Source organism: Phasianus colchicus, chromosome 1 (assembly GCF_987193195.1).
Source record: "Phasianus colchicus chromosome 1, bPhaCol1.hap1.1, whole genome shotgun sequence".
In the NCBI taxonomy this organism is placed as follows: domain Eukaryota; kingdom Metazoa; phylum Chordata; class Aves; order Galliformes; family Phasianidae; genus Phasianus; species Phasianus colchicus.
This window is the reverse complement of record NC_143436.1, coordinates 52,921,625-52,928,142: the sequence shown is the minus strand read 5'-3', so window position 1 is coordinate 52,928,142 and position 6,518 is coordinate 52,921,625.

Sequence of the window (6,518 nt, the reverse complement as noted above, 5' to 3'; positions counted from 1 at the left end):
TTGCATCATTTTCTCTTTTGCAGCCACAACACACATTGTACACCAATAGGGGAAACTGCTGAGCAAAGGCATTAAAATGTGGACTCCCTCCCAGACATATTACTTGTAAGGGTGGCCATTTGTGACACAGTCCAAATACAAAGCAAATCATCACCTGAATGCTTACTGAAGAGTCTGCTCTGTGCATGTGGCAGTGCAGATAGGTAAATGCCTCTGAAGAGGTTGTACATTTAAGAAATCTCTCTGGATAGAATCCAGCTGCCAGATCTTCAGCCTTTTCCCAGTCACTGATAGTTACATAGGGTTCACAGTGAATTAATAACTTTTTTGTTGTCTGGCTGGTACCAGCTGTCTCTATATTTTACATTTGAGAGACCTGTAAACAAGTAAGTAGTTGATTGTTGCAGGGTAAAAAAATGAATGAGCAAAACCCTGCCTTGTATGGACTTCATTTCTCCAGGCCACAACTGTTCATCAAAAATCAGATATATTATTCCATTTCCCACAGGTGCTTCATTTCCTTTTTCCTCATTGAGTGAATCTTTACATCCTCTTCATCCCTGGCATCTTATCTATCATCTAAAGGACAATCAAGTCAGATACAGGATTTCAGAATCACAAAAAGGTTAAAACAGTTAGCTGATTAAAATCAACTGGAATTAGTCATGGTATTCACCTCTTTCAGCTTCAGGTGACTGCATTGCAGTCTCACCCTGGTCTCATTTTATAGAAGGGAAAATGCTCACACTTGAGTTTCTAGATTTGATAAAGCCCATGCATTCGTGAAGCTTCCAGGGTCATAACTGTCACTGTCAAATGGAATATGCATTGGCATTGTAATCACATGAAGGTAAGACTTTAGATGACTATGGGCATGACTCTCCACAGAAGTAGACCAGGGCTGCAAGCCAGCACAGCTCATCTTGGGGAGTAATTTGTGGAGCATTGACGACGATTCTGTAATTGTCATAATGTGGTTATTTTTCTTTTTTAGGATATTGAGTGTTTCAGTTTCACCAGTCTTTTAAATGAAATCAAACAACTTTCCTCTTACTGTTTATTTTCTAACCAGTCCATATGTGTACCTGATAAACCCAATGCCAGGGTCCCTACATGGCCAGATGACTGCCCCAAATCTGGAAACTCTGCTTCACATCTCAGAAGTTATCTAGAAGCCCTTTGTTGGGGCACAGAGGTGAGAAGTAGTGCTGCTGAGTAAGTTTCATCAGCTTCATCTTGAAAAATGAAAGCCTTGGAATCACTTTTTTTTGGCTCACAGTGCCAGTACTTGGAGATTTTGTTTTGATGTAGAACAGATTTGGGATTTTTACTTGGGATTTCTTGTTTATTTATAAAATTCCTAAATTTCCCACTCAACAGCAGATCTAGATTTCAGGAAATGTGCAGCATCTCCACTCATGTAGATATAGCTGGTCAAATTCCAGAGAGATTTAATAGTAACAGTTAGTTTTTTTACAGATTTCATTATTTCATTCTGAGGTGCGTCCAAAACAAATTGTCATGGTGTGGGGCAGTTCCTGTCATTGGCATCTTGTTAAATTCCAGCACTTCCAGTTTTCATCTTATCTTCAGTGATATTGGTATTTTTTCCTTCACCATATCCTGTATCTATCCTCTAAGGAAGAAGTTGAAGAGACCACTAATTTCATATCTGTTGTGGTATTCAGAATGCCATTTTTGCATTGTTTTATACTGTAGCGTTTCCAGAAAATACCAAGTTGGACACACTCAGACTCAGGGGCACCCTATACCCCACCAAGTCATTCAGATATATAGGATTGTTCTGGGCACACATATACTTTAAACCTGCCTGACAAAGGGCTGTCAGAGGAGCAAGTCAGAGGAAGCTGACCACACACTAGCAATACCTGCCAAGTTGCAGCAATGGTTTAAGCCTTATTTCAAAGTAGAAGCACTGGTGATTCTACTTACTTTGTAGGTATCTGGGGATTTATCAGGGAAAAAGAGTCAGACGTGTTCAATTCTTACTATACTGCTTCAGAATCTAGCATCTCTGCTATGGTTGTCTGAGACAGAAGAACTATGGCCATCTCAGCAGCCAAATAGCTGAAAAAAAGTGTGATTATAATCTCTATTTAAGGGGCCCAGCAGAGAGCTTAGGCTCAAATCTGGTCACAACATTTTGTTCCCTTGGCTGATCTGGATAACTTCTCCAAGGCAAAGGGCAATGCGACATTGTCCCTCTCTGCTTTGACCTCATGAGGCCCTGTCTGGAGCTTTCTGTCCAGGCCTAGGGCCGCCAATACAAGAAATGTGGAGCTGTTGGAGAGGGTCTAGAGGAGGGCTACAAAGATGATCAGAGGGCTAGAGCACGAAGACAGGCTAGGGGAGCTGGGCTAGTTCAGTCTGGAGAAGAAAAGGCTGCAGGGAGACCTCATTGCAGCCTTCCAGTATTTAAAGGGAGATTATAAGCAGGAGGGGAATCAACTTTTTACATGAGTAGATAGTGATAGGACAAGAGCTAATGGTTTTAATGTAAAGGAGAGGAGATTTTGATTAGATATCGGGGAAAGTTTTTCACTGAGGGTGATGAGGCACAGCACAGGCTGCCCAGAGAAACTGAGGGTACCCATCGCTGGAGGTGTTTAAGACCCCTTATAACCTTCACAATTCCCCTCCTCTGCCTTATGGCCCTGATTTTGATTTTCACACTGACTTGTCTCAATGAGCCAGGCCACCAATATCAGATAAATTAGCCCTCTTCAGCACAAGAAAGACAATCCTGTCAATGATATTTGCACACCGTAGACATCTCTGAGCCTTCAGACTGCCCTGGCTTATTTCACCTATCTTGTGTCCTTGATCTTTCCATGTAAATCCTTTAGGGTCATAGGTATTGAGGGCAAGATTCTCAACTGGATCAAAAACAATTAGATGAATGACCAAGGTCCGAGAACCGACGTAAATTAGCACCAATCAAGAAGGTGGAGACTGGAGCAAAGTCCAAAGAAGTTGGTGAATATGCATCAGGGAGAAGGGAATGGGGAGAGCAAGTGAGTTGGCGGGATCAGGATCAGCTTTTGTTCACATATCAGCTAATAGGGAAAGGTGGCCTTGTGCTGCTGGAGGGGAAGAGGGCACGGCTGTACAGGAGGAAATTTGAATACCACATAGAAACTGGACTAGGAGGCTGCCCAACTCCTGTTTAGACTATTTAATGTGGAAAACTGGCTACATATGAGACTGAAATTGACATCACTGGGCAGAGCAAGGAGAAATATACAGTGATTGCTCTTTTGATGAAAAGCTAATTTTGTAATTTTGTTGTGCTTTTTTTTTCCTTTTTTTTTTCTTTTTTTCTCATAGCTGGAGTTTCCCAATTGGCAGACTTTTACCAACACCATAGTAAGAGACCCCAGGGGGTTCTAGAAAGCTTTTCTGATATCAGTGCTGCTGTTGTTTTGTGGGGGTGGCTGGAAAAAAGAGCTAAGGTTTGCAAGGAGTTGTTTACTTTTGAGAGTTTGTTCTTTTTTCCTTTCTGTGATTACCACAGTCAGAAAGAGAACATGCAGAGGGAGTGCAGCTGCTCTGCAATTCCAAACAGGTACGCACTAGACCTAGGGTCAGAAAAAACTGTGATTTAAAGCAGCTAAACATCTGGTTCTTCATGCTTGTTGAGCAAGATCTGTATCCTTTTCCCACTCTATGCTCTGACCTGACTTTGCTAAGCAACTGCAGCGTGCCCTTCCTCCATCATCCCACATCTCCCCTTAGCTTGGTCTTCAGGTCTCACCTATTTTTCTCTTCCCTTTTTGACTCTCAATAGTTTTGTGTGTTGTTGTATTTGAAAAAGTTATACCGGTTTAACTCAGGAACCACATGACCTCAGGGAGGTCAACCAAAAAGTCTGGATGCAAATAAGAGCTTAATTCGAAACATAGTGGTTAGTGGATTAATTCAGGTGGATTTTCATCCAGCCAGGAGATCTTGTTTCTTTCCAAAAATGTTTCTTGTGGTACAACCTCTTTGCTTGTGTCTTCAGGCAAACCTGTTCTGCCCCTGGGACAGTTTTGAGCTTTCAGGCCATTTCACACATTCTTACTTTTGCTGAAATCCATCTTTTATAGTGTCTATCCAAACATACCCGCGCAGACTAATGTTGTTTTCAAGGGACTAGCAATAAAAGCTCCCCCCTGGCCTCCCAAAGCCTGTCAGAATGGAAAGGGCAAGAAGGGAAAGAGCCTTTCATTCCATCTCTTCAGAGCTGGGAGATTCTCAAAAGATTCCAGAGCTGTTTCATTCATTTGATCAAAAATAAATCCGGTGTCAAAGTTGCAAAGGGGTTTTCGAATAAACGTTTTAGAAGAAAACCTAAATAGATTTATTTTTTTTATCAGCTAGAAAAAATAAATATCTGCATCTTAAATTGGCAAAGAATTAATTACCCAAATAGCTGTTTTCACAGTCATTTCAGGGAGAGTGTGTGCCTTCATGTGACATCACATGATACATGATGGCCACCTAAATGATCTGCAGCCTGTTAAAGGATTAAAGAGTATCAGCCAGCAACCAAGTGCCATGAATTCATAGCAGCTGCCCCTTTTTCTGCATTTCAAATGTCTCTAATAATCACATTCTTTGCCGTTGCATTCCTCATCTTTGTCATGCAGCTGATGTCAAGTTTACAGGGCAGAAACTCACCGAATTCTTCATCATCCTCAATTAAATGTAGGTGATGCTATTTACAAACCCCTCAGGCCTTGTCAGCTTTTAATGGTTTCAAACACTTCCAACAGCAGAAAGAGCCATTGCATCTGCTCCTCAACAATAGAAGGAGCTAATTTAACACTTCTCTTTCTTTCTCTGCAGAAAACACACTCTTGACTCCGGGATGGTACCTTTTGCTTTGTTTGTGTCTGCTGAAGCTAAGAAATCGTTTAGGGCCTGCAGCAACATCAACCTTGCTTGTCTCTAATTTTCTACTCTCTGAAGCCTTGCTATTCCCTCTCTCCTTTCTTTTGCCTGCCTATATGCATTTAGAGAACAGACACTACTGCTACTTTTGCTTTATTCCTTGGCTAATCTCTTTTTACTGCCCTGAACATAGGGCTATCCTTCACAATGCTTCCAGGATTCCTGGGACAAGAGTGGGTGCACATTCTTTGTAAGGGCACCAGGCAATGGAAAGTACCTCCTTACTGCCATGAAACACTTGATGGTGTAGGAAGCTACTCAGGAGAGGCCTTCTCCCCAGTTTTCACCAAAAAAAGGAGGAATAAAAGAGGGGAGATTTACACTGAATATACAGAAAAGGTTTTTTACAATCCAGATGGTGGAGCACTGGCACAAGCTGCCCTCATAGATGGTGGATACCCCATCCCTGTTACTTCCAAGGTCGGGCTGGAGGGGCTCTGAGCACCCTGATCTAGCTGTAAGTGTCCCTGTTCATTGCAAGGGAGTTGGACCACATGGGCTTTAAGGGTCCCTTCTAACTCAAATGATTCTATAACTCCATGGGTACGTGTCTAGTGTTCATGGTCTACCATATGACTGCCAGGGCTATCCACTCCTCTATTTAAAGAAATGTAGGTTCCCATCAAGGAGTCCTAAATCTCAGTCTGCATTGCAGGTGTTTGTGCTATCTTTTATTGATGGCATTTAACAAGCACTCCTCCGTGCAATTCCCGCACTCTCAGACACTTTGAATTCTACCAAATTTTAACCTTCAAGTTAACAGTTTTCTGTGTTACCTGTCTGCCTCAGGCCGATGTCTTAACTTTAAGTGATTCAGTCTTCTTTGAGAAAGAGTCTGGGGAAAACATGCTGTTTTGCTCATTGTGACAAAATTCTGGTACCCTTTCAAAAGGGAACAGTGCTTAGAGCAGGAGCTTGAAATCTGGCACGGAGGCAGTCTTTTCTGTCAACTGTTCTTTTTGCTGTCATTGCCACCGACAACTGTCATCTGGGCAAAGTATCAGTCTTTGAAGAGAATCAGTTCACACAGGTTTATTTCCAGTCCTTCCAGTTATAACAGTTACATTCCCTGAAGAATCATAAAATTCTTAACATTGGAAAAAACCACTAACATCATCTGGTCCAACCGTCAATCCCTCATAACTATGCTCACTAAGCATGTCCCTCAGTGCCATAAAGGCACAGAGTCGATGCTCTGTGCAATGCTTGTTCTGACAGCTCAGCACAACTTCCCCACAGACTCAATTTTCAGCTTGCTGTGGGCAACACACTACCTAATAGTGGGGAAAAATCCCTCAGGAGATTGGGGCTGGCAAGAAGTTGTGGCTGAAGGATGACTGGGAAGTGGAGAGGGGAAACAGAAATGGTATAAATAGAAGAGTGATGCTTGTTGATTGAGGATGCTCTGATGGGAGGCCAAGGAGGTGCTACCAGCAAGGACACCTATAGTTTCATGGAGCCAAGATAGGGCAGTTGCATAGCAATGAACCAGAGACAGGAGTTGATCTGAATTGTGATGAGTTTCACGTTTGTGCCACTGAGTTCCCAGGAAATACTTAGCT